The 22,746-nt window shown below is 42.3% G+C and overlaps 1 long non-coding RNA gene across 1 annotated transcript; it reads right to left on the reverse strand.

Moving 5' to 3' along the window:
* Positions 1–286: 286 nt before the first annotated feature.
* On the reverse strand, positions 287–21,855 carry LOC117074873. Its single transcript, XR_004433743.1, has 5 exons — positions 21,826–21,855; positions 16,156–16,219; positions 13,067–13,162; positions 1,821–1,904; positions 287–1,186 (listed from the first exon to the last, which is right to left on the reverse strand). It is a non-coding gene; the product is annotated as an uncharacterized LOC117074873 (long non-coding RNA).
* Positions 21,856–22,746: the final 891 nt, after the last annotated feature.

The following is a 22,746-nucleotide window of genomic DNA, read 5'->3' on the forward strand; positions in this document are numbered from 1 at the left end:
CCAGCAGGCTATACTTACACTCATGGTGAAGAGAGCAGGGTTTCAAAGAGCAAATGGAAACATGCAAGACCTTTTGATGCAAGGCTTAGAACTGGCACACCGTCACTTGGACCACACTTTTTTGGCTAAAGCAAGTCACAAGGCCAGTCCCAGATTCAAGGGCTGGGAAAATCAATTCCATCTCTCAGTGGAAGGCGCAACCAACTTATGCCACCATAGGTTGAAGAATTACGGCCGTTTTTGCAATCAATTCACTACATGAGTTTAATTTTAAGATGATGAAAATAGGTCAAAAATTTTATTAAAAATGTTGTAACACTGGATTATGGTGATAGTCGCACAATTATAAATTTACTAAAAATCATTGAACTATACTCATACAATGACTGAATTTTTTGATATGTAAATTATCCCTCATTAAAGCTGTTGAACAAAACCTGAAACTATTTGTAAAACTTTACTGAAGATAATTTAAGTCATAATTGTCCAAATCTGCATTTAAATTCAGGAATTCTAGCATGAAACTTGGTAATCCTTTCATTGCAATATATTTATCACACTTAAAGCATTAGATCCTCAGAATCAGAGAATCTAGGAACTAGAAGGAACTTCTGCAGATTACTTAGTCTACCCCTTTTTCAAGCAGTTGAATGTGTAAAGCACCTAGTGCAGGTGCATAAGTCCTCTCTTGAGTTGAAAAATAGGAACAGCTCTACAGGAAACCTGAGCTAGGTGAAAAATATGTCTCATCTTCTCATGTGGGATCCAGTATAGTTAATACTGGAAAAAACACTTGAACCACTGTTCTTTCCAGAAACAGAAAATACAGACAATTCTTCTGATTTTATGTCTTTCATTTTATGATGAACTTCTCCTGAGTAGCCAGGATACCACAGGTACTCAGATTCTAGTATTAATAGCATTAGCATTTTTCTTCCATTTTGGTACCCAGAGTCCAAATCTAAATGTCTTCTTTAGGGCTGAAAGTGGTCGTACTCAAATTAAAGGTCACCCAAATAACTTCTTTTGTGGGTTAAAATCTCTGGCACGAGGACTCCAAGAAGAACAGTTTTTTAAAAGGTGAACACGTACAATCTGGTCCTTCTATTGCAAGCATTAAGGGGTCTGTGAAGATGATGAACAAATGGGAAGTGTTCCAGTTTTATCCTATAATTTGGACTTGTTTCTGGAGGGAAAAAAAGGAAGTAAAATCCTGAGGAAATGCATCCAAGCTCTCCATAAACAGAGCTTTGAAGAGCAAATTGAGCAGCTTTCATCAATCACACACAGACCACAGCAAACGCTGCCCGAGGAGAATTACTTGCCCAGTGTCAGGCAGGGTCAGGCAAACGTTATCAAATGCTCTTTCAAGATATTATGAACCAGAATCAGAGGGGGAGAAGGAAGTAGAGGAGTGCCAAAAATAAGATCCCGAGGGGAAGGGAAGCAAATAAGACAGAGAATGAGATGCAGTGGCAAACAGGATGTGGAGGGAAGAGAAAGAGAGGAAGAAAGAGTGAGGAAGAGACACAGAAAAATATAAAAATAGGTAGCAAGAGTCAAAGAGCAGAAGGGAAGCAGAGAGAATGGTGCAGCAAAACAGAACAAAAGTAAATCAACAGCAGCAAAAGGAAAGCTGGAAAAAAAGGTGGAGAGAAATAGTCTTTCCCCCTGGGTGGGGTGGAGGCCACATTGGTAGCCATCTGTCCTGAGGATATGTTATCTACATGACCTTTCATTGAAAACTAGCCAAAATAGCTCAAGTTTCCATGTATAGAGGGATATTATCATGTCTCAGTGAAAGGAAAGAAAAAGCAAACCCTTCAATCGTCTTCCTCTTCGGCTCCCCAAACTTATTCACTAGGAGGGACTATTTGATCATTCTGGATGGTTTCACTCAGGCCCTGAAAATGAGAGAGAACACAGCCATTAGAAACCAGCTCAATGCCCACCCAATCCCCCACAGGAGTAATTTTACCTTTTATTACAACAAAGCTCAGGCAGTCATGTACCCACTCAAGTTGTAAATCTGCCTTCTTCATAGATCAAGTTCGATTTTCCAACTAATTAGAGAAAAACAAACCCACTCCTGGGTCAAAACCAAGCAAATATCCCCATCTCTGCACAGGACCTGGCTCTGTCTTAATTAAGAGGTAAGGCCCTGGGCGCCTGGGTGTTCCTTGGGGAACTTTGAGGGGCCAGGGGTCAGCAGGAGGGCAACCGGTACAAGAAGAGAGCCAGTGCACCAAGGAAAATATATGAGGAATGGGACACAGAGGAGCCTTCTCCAAAGCAAACTTTGCTAATTTACACGCTTACTCCATAAGGAGACGTTGCAAATGACAATGCATGAAGAGACAGAGTCCTCAAGACAGCCTAACTATTGGTACACCCTGAACATCAGTTACAATTAGGCGAGGTACTAAGAGCCAGCTGACAGTGGTTCCCAATTCTTAACTGAAGAGTTCAGGTAAGAGCTGAGAGAATAACAATAGCTAGAATTTATTGAGCCAATGATTTTTACATCCACCATTTTATTTAACTCTCACAATAACCCTATCTAATAGACATCCTTCTAATTATTATTCCCATTTTACTGATGAAGAAACTGAGGTTCAAAGAGGTTACATAACTGGCCCAAAGTCATACAGTGAGCAAGTACAGAAGTGGAAATCTGAGCTTGCAATTGACTCCAGAGCTGGTCTCAGCCATTCTGTGGCCTGCATTGCTCCAGTAGCAGATGGGTCTGATAGAATAGCATGTTGGCCCTGTGTACTTGTGAACATCACGCAGGATGGAGAGAAAGGGGACAGTCCTGGAAGCAGGGACTCATAAGCAGCCTCAATCTAGCTGGGAAGGAATCTGGGTTTTGAATAGGATGGTAACAGTCCATGTCGCAAAGATGAGGCCAATTTACCCTATGAAAAAATTTTGAGTTTGGGGATAAATGGTACAGTCACTGGCTGAGACAGGAGGTAGCATTATTATGGGCAACAACAAGTTTAGGGAGCTCTGTAAACTTTTCTATTTCTCTTTATGAAAGCAAAAGACCATAAAATTATCTATAATTACTGAGCCATCAGCACTTAATTACAGCATCTCTTGCATGGGCCAACATGGCAAATGACTTCACAGCATTAATGAGTGTCCTGAGCTCCTCTTCCTACTCCCAGCTTGACCTGGAATACACTGGCACGAACAGCCCTTCTAGTCCACTCTGTACAGCAGAGGCATCAGAGTACAGGCTGTGTGGCCAGACAGACCTGTGTTCAGATCCTGTTCCCATCACTCACTCACTGAGGAACTTTAGACACTATTCAGCTTCTCTGAGCCACAGTTTCCTCATCTGTAAAATGGGGGCAGTAAAATACATCAGTCCTGGGGAATGTCAGGATAAAATACAAAAGATAAATGCGTAACACCTAGGACAATGCCTAACGTATAATAAGCACTCTTTTAAAAAGCTATTATTATTGTATATTTCCACCCCTTCATCTGACTTGTTTGAAGCTGAAAGAGGAAGAGGCAAACCGAGTGAAATTGCTTACATAAAAGCCTGATACAGCCTGGCTATTCCACCGAAGGCAATAATTATAAAGCTGCTTCAGAGCACAGAGAGTTCCAAGAATGGAATCCACATTTGGAACAAGTTCATTAAAAAATTGCTTACTCATAAAAGCTACTATCGTTATAGCCTGACAAATGGAAGACACGACACGGATAAATAAGGAGCCAGCGGTCAACAAGACTACACCAAGAGTCCCTTGATTTCTCTCTTCCCCATCCTTCAACTGTTTCTTCACCTTTTATGGGCTTATAATGACAAGTTCAGCTAGGTTTCATGTGCTGTTTACTCTGAGTTTTCTTCAAACTCCAAATGGAGGGAAGAAGCCTCCAGGCTTCTCTACTTAGTCTCCCAGAATGGAATGAGGCAGGCTCAGCATCCAGCAGGCCTGGCTGCCACCTCTTTGCACCGCAGAGTCAGCTCAGGCCTTTCCTCACCTCCACAGCCTATCTAGAGACCTCTGAACCCTCACACCTGTGCATCAGTGCATCCCTTCATGCCTCATGGGTCCATTCCAAGGAGAGTGTCCCGCTGTTTTGCAGGACACTCTCCCAGTCAGAGTCCTGCTGTTTTTCCCTCCCAGTCAGTGTCCCACTGTTTTGCCCCAGGCCAAATAGGTCACATTCTCGGTTGTGGAATGAGTCCCTAACAGAAAGTCAGGAGACTGGGATGATTATGCAGTCCAGATGCTTACTAGCTAGACATTGTCACTCAGCTTCCCTGAGTCTCAGTTTTGCTGTCTATAACGTGGGGATAACAATACTTCCCTCACAGTGTTCCAGTAGAGGTTAAATAAGTTTATAGTCACAAACTTGCCCTATGGAGTGTCTGGCACTTGTGGCAGATGTTGCAGTTAGTCAGTAGCAATAATTTAGCACCCCGTATCTGAGCTCCATCCTGTGATCTTGGGTATGGGGGTGGCAATGAACAGGGAGGAAAATGCCCACAAGGGTCCACCCTCAGAGTTTTGACTCACCATGCAATCAAGAGACTTCAACATGCTTTCAAAGAGTTTCTAAGTGCAGATACAAACTAAAGAAATGGGGTGAAGAGAGTGGGTGCTGGTACCTTCCCCTGCACTCACCTACCTCTGCTCTGCCCCAGCCCTGCAGGACTTGACTATGTCTTGTTCCCTTGCCAAAAAAAAAGGACAGCAACATCAGACAGGAAGCAGCTCAGTGCTTTTACAGAGCCTGGGGCCAAACAAACATGTGCCAGCATTTACCAGAAACCATGGTAAATCTTATAAATTCTTACATAACAAAAGCTTGTAATCTCTGAGTCCACATATTCCTTTTTCAAGCAAGCCCCACCCACTTGACTACTGTTTTTCAGGAGGTTAAAACAAAAAACGATGTGTCACTTAGTTACACAAATGAACAGCCAATTTGGACTTTGAAAAACTTTAAGTATTTTTGTAAAAAAGGAACGAAACACTAAGTAATACCATTTGGGAGCCGAATCCTTCCAAAACAAATTTTCCTTGAGAATTGTGCTTCTGCGCATGGGTACCTGTTCCTCTCAGAGACAGGAAATGGCTTGCTTGGATTCAAATATGGAAACACTAGGCTTTAGGCATCCACTCTCTTATTCAAGAAATATTTATTGAATACACACTATGTGGAAAGCATCGTGCTAGGTGCTGCAATACAAAGATCAAAAGGTTCAAGAGATAGAGGCAAGCTGCCTCTAAACTAAGATGCTGTTGGGGACCCTCTCTGGTGATCTCTTTACCTGACTTAGCAACAGGCTATGTATTTAATTAAAGTCTTCATTCTACTGATGGTTACTCCAAACTTACACTTTGATCAAAAGATAAAGGTCAGTCCCTCTGATATCACTGTAAGCTTTTTGGAGGGATAAGAACAGGGTCTTTGTCATCATTTTTCTCCAGCACCAGATATAATGCCTGCCCCATCCCTAAGAGTCACTCTGCTAGAAGTTGGGCAGGCCTCATCTACGATCACTGTGGCATTCTAAGCAGGTACCACTGACAATGCGACTCAGTTTCTCTAAGCTGCTGTTTCATCATCTGTGAAACAGAGATACTTCTGATTTGAGAAGGTTAGAAGGAGGAACAAAGCAAGGGTCTGGAAGGGGCTGGCTAGGAAACCTGTCACGTAGCCAGAGGTCAGCACGTCACGGGAGCTCTTAGTGTTAAATGTGGAACCACCCAGTGTCCCCTGTGAGGGAACTTGGTGACACTGGCAGCAGACAAGGAGAGTAGAATGGGGACAGTCAGATTCTACAGCTAAAAAAATTAAAAAAAAGAAACAAAGGCTCAGGTGAATTTTCTCCCCATTTCACTAAAATAGTATGCTCTAAGTCTGAGACCTTTTCCCTCCTGTCTGTTGCCTGAAACTCATTTCTCCAACAGAGATCTAAGCCACCATAAATCTCATCAGGGGTCAAAATGGCTGACACAATTTTAACTACAAGCAACCACAGCAGAAATGGCGTCATTATTATCCCCAAGGGCTGTTCTCTGCCTTTTCTAAGGGACAAAAGAAAAAGTCATATTTTTTAGCCTGAAAATATGTAGTATTCTAGAATTTTCAGGGGACAAATTCAAGAACCCAGAAGCACAAAAACTGTGAAAGGAAAGTATGACCAGGCATAAAGTGAGCACTATTTCTGCTTATAAAAAAACAAACAAACAAACAAAAAACTCCTTGCTGCCATGCTACCCAAAAACCTAGAAACACTCTTTCTAAATAATACAATCAGCTATGCCTCCAATCTCCTGTGACTCTCGGTTTTCTACATTGTATAACCAGGTCTCGTCTACGGCACTTGCTCCGTGACTGAGTCCACATGCTTTCCCCTGGGGAGGCACAGTACTGCAATGTGATTCTGACACTAATCACCCAGAGTCAGTGCAGACTTCACAGATGAAGGGCACAGCCTCCAAAAGACTACCTCACTTCAGCCACCAGCCACAAGTTCAGGGGTCTTCAGACCACCTACACATCTGGCTGTAAATTTGGGGGTTCCCACAGCCCCCTCAAATTCAGTAATTCACTAGAATGACTCACAGAACTCAGTAAAGTGCTATGCTTAGGATAAAAGTTTTACATAAAAGGTATAAATCAGAGCCAGCCAAGCGAAAAAAATACCCAGGGCAAGGTCTGGGAGGGTCCAGTGGAACTTCCATGCCTTCTCCCCATGGACTCAGGTTGGTTCACCCTCCCATCACATTGACATGTTCACCAATCAGAAAGATCATCTGCACTTTGGTGTCCAGCCTTTTCACTGGGGTTTCATGATGTAGGCATCACTGATTGAATCATTGGCCAAGTGGTTAAACTCCATCTCCCAATCCCTCCCGGAGGTTAGACCAATATCACATGGCTCAAAGCACCAACTCTCTAATCACACAGTTGACCTTTCCAGCATGACCAGCCCCCATCCTGAAATTATGTAGGGGCTCACTGTGAGTCACCTCATTAACATAAACTCAGGCATGGTCCCAAGGGCTCACTATGAATAACAAAAAGTCTTATCACCTGGGAAACTTAGAGGGTTTGTTTAGAAGTTCCATCCCAGGAACGCAGGACAAAGGCCAGATAAATGCTTTGTTATATAAAAGGAGAGAAGGCTTCAGCATCTTAGATGCTAACAACCTAGACCGAGGCTTGTCCACCTGTTGTCAACTTCAGCAAATTAAACTCTCCCTCGTTGACTCCTCAGTCTCTCCATCGTCTGGTACCATTATGCCTGGCCAATCTCATTTCACTGTTCCCCATCATAAAATCTGCATCCTACCCCTCCTGATCTATCTCAATCTCCCCACACAATTTATAGAATACTGAGATAACCTCAGGGGTGCACATGAATAAGGCCTGAGCGTGGACAAATAAGACCAGTAGAACAGAACCAACACTAGTATTTAAAAGTGAGCAGAGAAAGAGAAGCCCACAAAGGAGTCTGAAAAGGTGGGGAAATCCAGCCGCTGCACGTGGTCATGGAAGCCCAGGAAAAGAGTTTTTCAATATGCAGGAAAGGACCAACAGTGTCAGCTACTGCAGAGAGGTCGAGGAAGATAATGACTTAAAAGTTGCCATTGGATTCAGCAATAAGGTAGCCATCTACAACATTGCTGAGAGCAGTTTCAGCAGGACATTAAGGGCAGAAGCCAGCTTGCAGTGGTTAGAATACAGAATGGGAAGTAAAGAGCTGAGCAACAGATACAGATGCCTTTTTAAAGAGAATGCGTGGCTGAAAAATGCCATGGGACCAGCAAGGAATTGAATATACAAGACGGAAGGCTTAAACATGTTTAGGTCCTGATAGCGAGGGAGAAAAGAGTTTGACAGGGTGAAGGGACAGGGAAGAGAAGGAGAAAAGTGATCAAGCCAGGCTGCTAAGGAGGTAGGAGAGAAAAACTCCAGAGGACAAGAAAGGGGATAAGCTCAGACAGAGAGAGGCTCCTCTTCCATAAAATCAGAAGTGAAGAAAAGAGGCATGGCAGCAGATGTAGGTAATGTGTAGGTTTGGTGGCACTGAATTAAGGGGTTGGATGTTTCCATCTCTGGGTTCTACACTTCTTGTGAAGTAGGAAGCAATGTCAAATGCTTAACTTGTGAAGGCCAAATATTTGAGGAGGGGGGAAGAGTGAAGAAGGCATTGAAAAGCTAGTCTAGAGAACTAGAGAGAGAGGTGACTAAGGAAGCCCAGAATGATAATAGGAGAGTGGCAGGGAGCAGTGGGGTCTGGGAAATGGGAGACGGTAGTACAATGAGTCTACAGATTGTGTGGGTTTCTCTATGACATGCAGCAACACTGGCAGAGAAGGCTGATAGTTTGTTAGCTCCAGGGTTGAGGTTTTGCCATCAAAGTATGGAAGAAAGCCAACAGGGCAACAATATTAGCAAAACAGAGGTTGAAGTAAAATGCAGCTGAGAGGGTGTGATATGAGAGGGTATGACTGAAAAGAGAGGGAGAGAGAGAGATCAGTGGTCTGAGAGTCCGTAGTTTTGAAGTAGAAATAATGCCAATGATTGAGTACAAGCAGTAGAAAGGTAGAACGTTGTGGGAGGTGACCTAGGGGATGACAAGGTCCAAGTGGAGTGGACGTGGTGAGAAGCGAAAATTCAGGAATGGGGAGTTGAGTGTTGCTAGGCATCCTCATGAGCCCAGAAGAAGCCCAGGATGAAAGCAGGGTTCAGATGGAAGGAAAGACTGTAACACATGCTGGTGTCATTAGTGAATGGGGAGAATGACTAAGAGAGTGTTAGATGAGGAAGAGGAAATGCAGAATGGAAATTACTAATCAGAGGCCTATGGGCCAACTCAGGCCAATAGCCAGGTTTCATTTGGCTGTCACGGTGTTTTTTGTTTTTGGTTTACTACCTACCATTTAAAAAAAATCGGGAAAGTTCATATAAAAATCTAGATTCTTTGAAAGGCTGGTCTTAAAAACTATAAAGGTCTGGGAACACAGGGCTTATCTCCTTCCACTGTGAACTGCGGAGCAACTGTGCCCTTTTTGAGCATCACGGGGTCTCCAGCTCACCACTGACCCCCCTAGGGCTTGTGTCACTCATTTAAGAGGCAGACCTGCCCTTGTAATAGTTCACTGGAGACCCTTTGGAGAGCACTGGCAACGCCAGCGAGCTTGAGCCTAAAAGGGGCCAAGACTTCCATGTGAATCATTTGGGGAGTGAAGGTGGGGAGCAGGGATGGTGCCAACACCAGCTGCTGATGCTGAGATGCAGTGGAATTAGCAGTCTCCCCTTGAGAAGGCTACAGAGAACACAGAACACTTGAGGGATAGGGAGCAAACGTAGAGATGAAACGTAGAGGGAGCAAAGTGGTCAAGGGAGAGTCTGAGGCTACAAATGAGTTTATTCATTGTGGACATTCCAGAGGACAGACATAAAAGTGTTGGTAGCAGCTGGGCCAGGCAAGGGGAAGCACAGGGTGATGGCACAGGATCGGAAATCACCTGGGGAAACATATTTCAGATGTAAGCATCTAATGAGAAGTCTCAAAAATGTCAAGCTAATTACTCTTTGGAGCAACCTGGTGGTTGGGTTGGAGTCACTGACCTGGACCCTGGGCACCCAAATTGCCTTGGCACAGAGACCTTTCTAGGACAGCTCAGGAATACCTAAGAATCACCCCAACAGCAGGTCACTGGGAAGTGAGTCAGGGTAAATTTCGAATCCTCTTCCTCTGCTCTGTCCATGAGTCACAGAAGTTCAGTAGGAGGAATCTCAGTCAGATACAACACTAGTTATCCCAAGCAAGAGCCCTTTTCGTAGCATTCTTACAACAACGCATTTAGTTGCTTGGGGGCTACAAAATGCCCTGATGACCAGGGCAGAGAGGAGCAGAAAGGGAAGATGCCAAAAACATGCTGTGTCTATTTCAAAATTTCCCTGGAATTTGGTTCCAGATACAGGAGAAAAGAGTAGAAACTCTCTACCTTCTCCTCCCTCATTACATAGATTCCATCCCCATCACTCTAAAACTCTTAGCAATACATTTCCAACTAACTAGTATGTATTAAATAGACTATTGTGTGCAGGTTGAGAAAGCTGATCACCCTATTAAAGGACTATTTTGAAGTAAATCGGGTTCCAGGTTCTAAAAACCCAACGTGTAAACTCCAGCACAAGCTCATCAGTAGGGTGAAGGCTGCCTATATACTAAAACCAAATTTCTGAACGCATATAAAAGTTTCAGCTTGTTTTGTTCAGGAACACCATCAATCAAGGCACCCTGGCTTCCACCTTCTGACAATAATGACCCATCCATCAAAGATGTTCATCTTTGTTCATCTTACAAATAGCTTCTTGCCCACCCCTCCCTGGAATCAGCCCAGGCTCCTCCTGCAGTCCTTTGGGAGATGTCAAGACCCTGTGGACATGGTGTACCTGTGGTTTTCACTGCAGGCCTGAATCCCTAAGTAGGGGATTATTAGGGTAAACGGTGTGAACTAAAGAATCAACAGGGCGATAATGCTGATCAGTGGGTTCCCTCATTCTGCAACATCCCATAGGCTCTCTGTACCCTTCCCCTCTCAATAGCTTGCCATACAATCTTCAACAAACTCAAAGAGGTCTGTGATCTGGATACAGCTTTCCATTCAGATTTCCAATTGTAGATTTTCTTCCTCTTTTGCCTTTTTGCTGTTCTCCTCTTGTCAAAAAGGAGCAATAAAAAGAATTGGAAAACTCATACTTTCTTGTCTCGCTTCAGTATAAACAAGAAAATGTCTTATTAAAAAAAAGAAGGTGGAGTGGTAGTGGGAGGGGGGAGAAAGGTGATATTTAATTTTATTGGGGAAAACGAATCATTGCTGGAGAATGCCTGTGGCTAAATGAGACCATCAAACCAAGAGCAGAGCGGCAAACCACATGCACAAATATGAAGTAATATCTTTCTACTCTGAGGGAAGCTGACACTCAATTTCAGAAGCTTCAGGCAAGCAGCCACAGCTACCTTCTTGGAACCATTTACAACTGCTTCTACTCTCTGCAGTGAAAGCTTAAAAATGCAAATGAAATGGGGCCATTTAAAGAAAAATATCCCTTCTAACTGTGCTCTGGGAAAGAAGAAAAAAAAACCTATAGCTCAGAGGGCAATCTTAAAGTCAATGAAACTCGGCGGTGCTAGCTGATGCCTCATTCTGATGGATAATGTGTGCTCTGCTTCCCCCTCCTGAGTTTAGAAGTATTTAAAGAAAAGAGTGGAATCACCCTGTTTAGGAGATTAATTTCTTTTCTGAAAAAAATGTCTGTTTTTGCTGTCACTTCTGGTTTGATGAAGGGTAAAACCAAAGCTTATTCTAAATGTTTGCTGCTGAAAATTACCAAAGGCATGTGTGTGGAAGGGAAGGATGATGGGAACAAAATTCTGAAGAGATCAAGTCCTGCCCCATCTCCTTAGGCAAATCCATGCTTATGTTATCCTGGAAGCCATTGTAAACGTATTTCTTCAGGGACAGAGATTCTAATAATATGTCAAATATTTTTTGAACACTAAAAACCAAGGACTGAGCTTAGCACTTTACATGAATTATCTCACCTTCAAAATTCCCTCTCCCCAGCAAACACACTCATAGTAGGTCCCATTACTCTACCCGTTTTACAAATGAGACAAGTAAAGTTAGGCAGATCAAACAACTTGCTTACAGTGAAATAGCTGAAAAGTGGCCTGGCTGGAATTCCAGTTCAGATTGTCAGCTTCAGAGCCCAGAGCTCTGTGTGGTCCATAACATCCTTTCAAGGGATATTCATTTTAATTCCACTCACTAAGCCTCACCAAATTAACGTAATTCAGGAAATGATGTCTCACTTTCATTTTTTTTTTTGTTTGAAATCTTTGCAAAACCACTGCATTGATGACACAATGTAGTCAGAGTTTGGTGAGCAGGCACTATAAACCTAAGGCTGAGGGAAAAAGTGGGGTTGGGGGCAGTTCACCAAAGGACACGTGGCACTTCATCCCCTTCATGTGCTTAGGATATAATTGGAAGCCTGTCTCTGACAAGCCACTTAACTCAATAGAAGCACCTACACTGATTTGGAACCTAAATTTTTCTTGGTGCAGCTCAAGTCCGTTTTCCCACTTTATAATGAGGTATTGGAGCCACGCTACCAATCTCACCATTTTCTCTAATTCTTAGGTGAAGAGTGCAATCCGAATCTGACAACAGGTAGAGCAATAAGAACTCTCCTACACTGCTGGAGGCAATGAAAATTGATAGAAGCATTAGAAAAATAGTTTGACATTATCTCAAAATTCAGAGATGTGTATATCATGCAATCCAGAATTCCCAACCTTATGCATGAGCACCAGAAGTCATGCACATGAATGTTCCTAGCAGCAGCGTCTATTACAGACTTTTGACAAATGATCTATTGAAAATAAATTAATTACAGTTGCATGCCTGTATCAACATGGATGAATCTTATAAGCATAATGAGCTGCAGAAGAAAGTCACAAATGAAAACATACCACATGACATACATGACATTGAAAACAGACAGAACTATACTATGCTGTTTAGGGATGCATAATAGGTAGTAAAGCTATTTTGCAAAAAAAAAAAAAGGGGGGGGGAAAGAACAGGTCATCACAAAAGTCTGAAGAGTGATCATCTCAAAGAGGAGGGAACGGAAGTGATGGGGTTAGGGCCTCTGACAGGGTTGGGGACTTCTAAGATATTGGCAAATTCTCCATATTGAACCTGCATGGGGACTAGAAGGATATCCATTTTTGAAATATTTATTAAATTGTATATAGTAAAATGCATATTTGTTATATAACGTAGTCTTTTGTATGTACAATATATTATATATGAATATACTCTTGCACATGTTAATACATATCAAGAAAGTATGCAGCCTTACTGAGTCTGAGTCACAGAGTGAGCCTCTGTTTTCATGTGGAGTTACAGATGTTCTGAAATCATTGGGATTGCTTCTTACCCTGAAGTGTTCCCTAGAGCATGTCACCCTGAGACTGTCCAGTCCCGATTTCGATACTTACAGTTACGTGAAACTCAATACCTCGCACATAAGCCCATTCCTTCTTCTTTGTTTAGGTTTATTCCATACGCAATGGAGCCCCTGATTTGTTTTTCAACTGTGGTAAAATATATATAAAATTTACCATTTTAGCCATTTTTAAGTGTAAAGTTCAGTGGCAGTAAGTTCATTCACATTACTGTGCTACCATCCATCTCTAGAGCATTTCATCTTCCCAACCTGAAACTCTATACCCATTAAATAACAGCTCCCCATTGTCCTCTCCCCAAGTCCCTGACAACCACCATTCTTCTTTTTGTCTCTATGAATTTGACTACTCCAGCACTCATGTAAATGGAATCATTATGATATTTGTCCTTTTGTGACTGGCTTATTTTACTTAGCGTAATATTTTCAAGGTTCATCTGCATTGTAGTATGTGTCAGAATTTCCTTCCTTTTGAAGGCTAAATAATATTCCATTGCATATATATAACAAATTTTGTTCATCCACTCATTTGTGGATGGATGGTTGGATTGCTATGACCTTTTGGCTATTGTGAATAATGCTGCTATAAACGTGCATGTAAGCCCATTTCTTCTTGACTGCTAGTTCGTTTTTCCTTATACTCAATTAAAATTTGCCACCTTGTAACTTATGCCAGTTGGTCTTCATTCTACTACCATAACTTCTTGCAAGGCAAACCCTCTCCATTTTCCTTACAGGAAACCTCAAATATTGGAAGACAACCTTGACATTTTAGTTGTCTCTTCTTTAGCCCAGATATGACAGGTTCTTTTAGTCTTTCAATCATTCCTCATGTAACATATTTTCCAAGCCCTTCACCAACCTAACATGATTCTCTGGACACAACTTAGATCATATTTGCTTTTAGGAAAATCACATGTCACTATTGTTTCATCTTTTGGTTATGGTCCAATAAAGAACCCTTTATGTAAAAAGCCTTTCCTTTTTCAATATTAGCATCTGCAAAACCAGCTTTCCCTATTCTGTCATTGTGCAGTTGATTTTTTTGAGCATTAGTGCAGTAGATTAAAATTTATATGTATTAAGTCTCATCTTCTTGAATCTGATCCAGACTTCCAGTCTATAGAGATTACTTTTAATGTTTTCCCCATCACTCTATTTCATACAAAAAATTGGAAATCGTATTTGTTACTGTGTTCCTTCAAATTATTGATTTATATATTAAAGATCACATAGTTATAGCAAAAGTAAGCCTTACCAGCCTCTCCTTCCGGGTTATCAGCACTCTTTAAATACCTACATTCAACCAACTGGAAATCCACTTAACTTCAATATTGCCTTATTCAGCTATCAGAGTCTTATCCACTAGAATATCATAGAATACCATGTCAAACATGTTATGGAAATAGAGATATTCTAGGTTTATGGACCTTCACAGATTTGCCAATGTAGTCAGTTCATAATGGGTCAGTTTATGGTAGCAGTATCCATACTGGTTGCTAGAGGTCACCTCATTCTTTTCTAAGCATGGATAAAGCATGAGTTTAATGTACTGTTGAAGAATTCTATCAGATCCAAGGCCAAGTTTTGTTAGAGGTGGCTTCCGAAACTCCTTTTTCCCTCTTTTTGAAAATTAGAAGCATATTTTTCTGTTTCTAGTATTCTGGGAAATTTTCCATTCTTCGTGATGTGGAAAACAAGAGTTTTGAGATTTCATCTACAAATGTCTTTATTATATGAGATCTAGCCACCTGGACATGAAGACTATGATCTGATTCAGAATGACTACATATTAATATCTCCCCACCCATCCTTAACTTATAGATTCTAACTTCTCTAATTTGACCTCCTCCTCCTCCTCCTCTTCCTCCTCCTCCTCCTCTTCCTCCTCCTCCTCCTTCTTCTTCTTCGTCTTCGTCTTCGTCTTCTTCTTCTTTAAGATGGAATCTCATTCTGTCACCCAGGCTGGAGTGTAGTGGTGCAGTCTCGGCTCACTGCAACCTCTGCCTCCTGGGTTCAAGCAATTCTCCTGCTTCAGCCTCTTAAGTAGCTGGGACGCCTGGCTAATTTTTGTGTTTTTAGTAGAGGCAGGGTTTCATCATGTTGTCCAGGCTGGTCTCGAACTCCTGACCTCAGGTGATCCGCCTGTTTCGCCTCCCAAAGTGCTGGGATTATAGGAGTAAGTCACGGCGCCTGGCCTCCCTATTCTTGAAAGAGATTGGACTTCAACTCCCACTGAGCTTTCATCTTCTCTCATTTATTTGTTAACTTGGCAATTTCCTCAAAGAGTTGGTCCATCCATTCTTGATCATTTTCATTGTTTTTCTTGTACATTTAAGCCATTTTGTTGGTTGAGAGATTTGCGATCCAAAATAGAAAAGAAGGAGATGACAGATACCCAGGCACCAAACTGACACCAGGTTTTGGTTGCTTCTTCCACTATATAATGGAGAAGGTCTCTTTACTCTAGCTATGCAACTACTGTTAACATTGGCATACAGGAATGGAAGAAACTGAATCACATCAAAGATATGTCAGAGGTATGTGAACCAGAGTAACTCCATCTTGAATATGAGCTGGATAAAATAAGACTGACACCTACTGGGCTGCATTCCCAGATGGTTAAGGCATTCTGAGTCATAGGATGAGACAGGAGTCCACAAAAGATACAGGTCATAAAGACCTTGCTGATAAAACAGGTTGCAGTAAAGAAGCCAGCTAAAATCCACCAAAACTAACATGGGTGACCTCCGTTGTCTTCACTGCTACACTCCCACCAGCACCATAACAGTTTATCAATGCCATGGCAACATCAGGAAGTTACCCTATATGTTCTAAAAGAGGGAGGCATGAATAATCCACCCCTAGTTTAGCATATAATCAAGAAATAACCGTAAAAATGGGCAACCAGCAACTTTTGGGGCTGCTCTGTCTATGGAGTAGTGATTCTTTTATTACTTTACTGTCCTAATAAACTTGCTTTCACTTTACTCTATGGACCTGCTCTGCATTCTTTCTTGCACAAGATCCAAGAACCCTCTTTTGGGGTCTGCATCAGGACCTCTTTCCTGTAACAGATAGACATGGACATCAGCCCCACTCATTGCCACATTATTGACTCACTCTGCATTCTTTCTTGCACAAGATCCAAGGACTCTTTTTTGGAGTCTGCATCAGGACTTCTTTCCTGTAACAGGTAGACATGGACATCAGCCCCACTCATTGCCACTTTATTGACCTGGGGAATATCAGGGCTCAGTATCCTCATATCTCAAATGAAGAACTGAACTCAATCTTTCAAACTGAGGCAATACTGACACTTTGCACAGGGAAATTCTCTGCTGTGTGGAACTATATCACATTCCATAGATTGCTTGGCATCCATGATTTGGGGACATTAAATGCAATTGTGCCCCTTGGTCACTGTCACTGTGAAAATCCCAAAGAACCATATACATATCGAAATATCCCTGGTTGAGACCCACTGGTATGATCTCTAATGTCCCTTTCAGTTCTGAATTTCTGGACCTATCATTTTTTGCAGACAGATGCTTTGAAGTTTTCAATCATTAATAACTTTATGTTAAGTTTTAGTCAATAACATATTACATTATTGGAAGTCATTTTCTGGATGAAATAGAGGTGGTCTGTTCAATTACAGCAGACATGCAACATTTTAATCCAATTTTTCAAAATTAGCAGGAGTAACTAATTACAAATCTAGACATTAAGAAAAACTGGTACACAATTAATCATTTAAGACAATCAAATGAAGAGCCTAGATGAATTTTAAAATGTTGACAAATTCTTATTACAACATCACAATAAAGAAAAGCGAGCTGCTAAATCTATGTATTTTTCCTTTGTTTTTAAAAAGTGAAAGCCTAACCATTTTCTTATTCTCTACTGTAACTTGAAATTATTCTGCAGATCAAAGGAATTTCCCCAAATACAAGAGAATTATCTTTCTGCTCAGAACTGTATATTTGCCTTCTCTCAGAGCAAATAATTTAGTCCATCAACACTGTGCCTTCCAAGGAGGCTTATTTTTTATCCTTCCCCTTTGCAATATTTCCCTGTCCCCATTCTAGTAGCACACACACCAGCCCCTTCCATCATCCCTACCACAACTGCCACTGGCACCACCAACATTACCACCACCCAAGGAGAGCCAGAATGATGACTGGCTTGCTTCCCCTCAGCAGAAATGGGTATGACTACTCAAATGCAATACAGGGGTCTTTACAGACAACATGCTCAGAAAATGTTTTCCTAGCAGAGCAGAAGGCCACCCCCTACCTCCCACCAAAAATATCTGGCCCTTTTCCAGGCTTTCTGAGCAAGTCCAGACAGACAGAAAAGGGTTGTGAAACTGAAGATACCTCTTCATTTTTTTTCTTGGTAGGAGAGTGAAAAATGGAGAAGGAATAATTTTACAACAATGAGTTCTGTCGGGCTTCTTTTCCCTTTCCAACACTTCTAGGATCTAGCATCAGCAAAACATGTTATGTCATGCTCTGGTGAGGAGACAAAAAGAGAAAGAATTCAAACTGCAATGGGTGAGGCTTTAAGATGCTTGGCCTCTCTTATTGCTATTTATTTCCTTTCTCACTGGTTTTAGGAAAAAAGAAAAAAAAATGGCAAATGGCAAAGGATTTGGGGGCTATACCAAAAGAAAGTGAAGGAGCAGAGTATGTGAGAAACTGAGATTTATGTACTTGAAGCAATTGGAAGTTCAGCCCAAACCTCAAATCCATTTTTGTTTTTCTGCTAATTATCTGGCATAGAGAGCCAGCCCTGGGGCAGCTGCTTCCTAGCAAATAGATCCAGGTCTTCAGTCTGGATTGGGACCAGACTTTGGACAAAAGCTATGAAATTTTCATAGCTTCTTTTGCCATATACAGAAGAAATGGGACTAGCTACTCTTCCTTCAGAACAGAGCCAACGAATACAGGTTCCTACTGTAGCTGCTGGGATCCAGGTTAGATATGAAGTTACTGGCAGTGCATCCTGCAACAAAAGGATGTTGTGAAACATCTCATCCAGAAGTCTGAATATCTGAAGAGTTTCTCATCTCTCTCCTCTGTATTTTCTGACCCTTTCAGGAAGCAATAGAGTTGCTAACAGCTTCATTCTTCTTTCCTTCCTTTCTTCATTTCTTAATTTAGCAAACATTTATTCAGCATCTATTGTGTCACTTTTTATACTTGAAACTTGGAGGAAGAGAAGGGAAACCAGTAAAAGTCTTTGATTCTAATCCAGGTGATTGATATCCATGGTTTACACTAAGGGAGCAGTAATGGGAATGGGCAGAAATGGTTAGATTCAAGGCATATTAAGGTGGTAGAACTGACAAATCTGGGTGACAAATAGCAATATGGAGGGTAAGGAGGAAGAGAAAAACCAGGGTTGACTCCTAAATTTCTGATTTGATCCACTGAGTAAAAGATGACGTCATTTGCAAAGAAAATGAACACTGGAGTGTGTGAGAGAGCAAGTTTGGGAGAAAATACAATGAATTCCATGTTAGGCGGGTTGAGGTTGAACTCCACTTGAAATATCCAAGTGGAGATGTGGACGAGGAATCTGGAGAAATGGATCTTGTGCGTAGGACAAGGATCTGAGCCAAATACATGAATTTGGGAAGAACTGAATTCAGGCAATTTGTCAATGGGAAAGAAAGGAAGGGTTGGCGAAGTTATGTGTATCTTTCCTGCCCCTAAAGGGAGAACAAGATGCAAATGAAAATCCCACAGTGCTTGGAATTGATCACTAGTATGGATTCCTAAGAAAGATGCTGAATTAGTGGGAAAATCTCATTAATTTACCAAAGGCAGATTTGCTTGGCCCAGAGAGCCAGCATCTTCCAGGGGCAGGCAGACAGAGCCCTGTGCAGATCCAGTTGCACAGAGCCGCCCTTTCCACCCTGCCAGGCCTGGCCAAAAACGGCATGACCTTTCAAAGAGGGACCTTTTCCCAGCACATGGTAAAGAAGGCTTAAAAAGAAAAGCTCCCTAGACTCACCTGAATAGCGTCGCCAAACCTTTCCCAGGATGACTTCACAGGATGAAATTTAGCAGCAGATTCAATGCTTCTAAAAATTATTTTTCAAGGGAAGTTAACCTGTTCCACTCCAGCAGCATTCATATCTTCCTAACATGTTTTCTTTTTTCTTTCTTTCTTTCTTTCTTTCTTTCTTTCTTTCTTTCTTTCTTTCTTTCTTTCTTTCTTTCTTTTCTTTTTTCTTTCTCTTTCTTTCTTCTTTCTTTCTTTCTTTCTTTTTTCTTTCTTTCTTCTTTTTTTTTTGAGACGGAGTTCCACTCTTGTTGCCCAGGCTGGAGTGCAATGGTGCGATCTCAGCTCACTCCAACCTCTGCCTCCTGGGTTCAAGAGATTCTCCAGCCTTAGCCTCCCAAGTAGCTAGGATTACAGGTGGCAGCTACCATGCCTGGCTAATTTTTGTATTTTTAGTAGAGACAGGGTTTCGCCATGTTGGCCAGGCTGGTCTCGAACTCCTGACCTCAAATGATACCCCCCACCTCAGCCTCCCAAAGTGCTGGGATTACAGGCATGTGCCCGGCCTTCCTAACACTTTTTAGATCTGTCTCGGTCCACATGGAGAGTCCGTGTGGCAGCATCACCATAAGCAAAGTGCTTCTCCCTAAGTCCAGCACTGAGTTCCTCAAGGGAACATTTTTTTCTAAGGGCATGGATCCTCTGCAGGTACTTTCTTTAAGAAGGTTATTAACAAAGGAGGTAGAATAAAATAGCAGGGGCTGGGCTGAGCAAAGAGAAGGGAAAATGGTGGGGTGTCACAGTGTGCAACCAAACAGGGTGGGGCTGAGGTCGCCTGTCAAGTATTTGAACCTACTTCAATCCCAGACATTTAGATGGCAAATCAAGTCCACTCTTTGGGGTTGAAATTTATTTGTTCTTGGTTGAGGAATATTTCAGGTTTTCAAAAAGGACAGAAGAAATGAGAAATCTGAAGAATACCCTAAAGTTCTTATTCTTCAACGACACTCAAATTCTTCTATCAGTAGAAAAGCATCACAAATGTATACGTTTTCCTGAAACATCTCCACCCACAGCACAAACATGCTTTTAGATTACCAGAAAGAGTTTTCCCAGAAATGGCCACTTAAAACATTAACTAAGGAAAGAGAAAGATTGCAAGCTCATCTTCACAGTTGACTCAAGATCCATTTCATTCCAACTTCTAGCCAAATAGAAAAGTCAAACTAGGAAGGGGCTGCTAGCATTTTCTAAGTACAGAGACAAAACAGGAACAAGACTGTTCTTCTTTTCTTTTCCCCTTTCCTTCCAATTTCCCACAATAATCAAGTTCTGATGAGGGATCTTTAAGAACCACCAACTGGGCCACCAACCTTGAAGGAATCCAGACCCCAGGGACAAGCTTAGGCTAACACAAGAAACGAGCTGTTAGCCTCATAGGGGTGTTTGAGGCCTTGGGGTTAGCACTGTTAGTAAGCCCAGCCGAAGCTAAATTCTGGATATTTTACATATTAAATCTGATATAAAAGTATCCTTGAGTTTTTATCACTTTACAGTTTACAAAGAGCTTCCATATATTTCAGTTCATCCTCACCACCACTCTGTGGGGTTTACCATGCTGTGTTATACATAGAAAAACTGAGGCCCGCAGGGGTGGAGAAACCCAAGGGGGCAATGTTAGAAACCTCCAGAGCTAGGACCAAAATATAGGTCTTTAAGTCCAAGCCAGCTGTCATACCCCAGGTGCTGAAGACAGAATAGGGATCCTGCGAGATGAGGGAGGAGACACAGGAGGCATGAATGCCTAGCAGTCATGCAATAAGACATCTGTAGTGAGCATTTCCCTGCTGGAAACACAAATCCCCCTTTCGCATGCTGTGTCACCAGCATTTATTAACATGCATTCTGCAGGGTCAGGTGATTTCCCCCTCTTTCTCCCTCTCTGGCTAAGCCCAAGAACAATCCAACCTGTTTACCATAACTGGTTCCCCATCAGGGATACAACTAGTGCACCGAGGCAAGAAAGAGATGTGGTCCACACTTCCTACCCCAACTGACCACGCCCACATTCTATGATGAAAGGCACGACGCTCCCGTGGTCTTCTTGTCACTTAGCTCTCCAGATCACAGAATTGTACAGACCAGTACTTCTCAAACTTGGATGAATTGCCTGGGGATCTGGTGAAAAGGCAAAGTCTAATTCAGTGGGTCTTAGGTAGGGTCTGATATGACGTATTCCTAACAAGCTCCCAAATGCTTGCTGCTGGCTGAGGACCACACTTTGAGTAGCAAGAATGTGGAGACTGTCAAAGCTAGAAAGGAACATAGAGATCATCTTTCTCAGTGCTTTTCACACTGTGTTTTCCTAGGAAGTTCTGATAAAGTATTTCAGGAGATCATTTGAAAGATGAGGAGGAAACCAAGGGTCCCCCTGCACCTTTGCTTTAAGCAGAACAGCTGTTTTCTCTTTCTAGAAAATGGAATTCCTTATACAATTTCATTTGATAAATGGGTTCCTTTATTTTTATAAGTTTGAAAGCTACCACTTTAATATAACAGCCTCACTTTATAGAAGAGGAGCTTAAGAATAAGAGAAGGCAGGTGAGTCACATGAGGTGACACAGCTAATTGGTGGCCAAGCCAAGTCAGAATCCTGGGCCCTTTTCCCCACTCTACTCTTGCTCTCTATGGGGGAAAATTTCAGAAATGTCATGATTCCATGGTTTCTCCTCTTTCCCTTAAGCTTACCAAAGTAAACCCACCAGAATCCAGCAATACCTCAGTACTTAGCAGGCAGTTGTCTTGCCTCTCCCCACCAAGGGCTGGCTCTTCACAACTGCCCTGCCATCCCCACCAGACAAGTCAGGGCAGCCCGTGGAGGAGGGAATAAGCTTACTGAAGCAAGGCAAAAGTAAAACACGTTCTCAGAGGCAGGACCGGGGCCAGCTGTGGAATTATTCCACAAATGGGCAGGTGTGTGCTTGCAAGACCTCAGAATTCCTTGTCTCCAAGGAGGGGCCCAATTGACTCATCAGGGTACTTCTAGACAGTTTACTTCAAGCTGATTTGCAACTGGCATGCTGGGGCAGCTGCAGGGCCCCAGCTGTACAGGAAGGTTTGTCACCGGCAGGAGCAAAGCAGGAGCTGGGGGAGGTGTGTGGAGGCAGGGGAAAATCCCAGTGAAGGGGACATCTAGTACAAAGCCTGTGACCATGAAAGATGGGGCACTCTGATTGTGAGGCCAGCAAGATTGGGCCAGGAGCAATTTAAGGAAAATAGAAGACATGGTCCCCTGCCCCAAGGACTCTACAATCTGGATAGACTGTGAAAAGGTTACTAATATATGTGAAACAATTAGTGGACACTGCAAAACAGCATATAATTAAAAGCTAAACCAAGGGCTTCAAATGTAACAGGCACAGGTCATAGCAAAAAAAAAAAAAAAAAAAGACCTCCTTTGGCTGGGACATCTGGGGAAGAAAACATGATAAAGTCCACACAGCAGCACAGAGGATGGTTAGAGCAAGACAGAAGGAAAGAAATAAGCCAGGGATGGCTATCCACATGGTCAGAGGAACCAGTGTGCTATCATTAGCATCTAGAGGGTGCAACGTGAATTCAATCTTCAAGAAGTCAAGTGAGAGTGTGACTGTCTGGGGATCAGACTCCTCCTAGCAGAACCATGACTGATCCAATCCA

Source organism: Trachypithecus francoisi, unplaced genomic scaffold, assembly GCF_009764315.1.
Source record: "Trachypithecus francoisi isolate TF-2019V2 unplaced genomic scaffold, Tfra_2.0 Lachesis_group5, whole genome shotgun sequence".
In the NCBI taxonomy this organism is placed as follows: Eukaryota; Metazoa; Chordata; class Mammalia; order Primates; family Cercopithecidae; genus Trachypithecus; species Trachypithecus francoisi.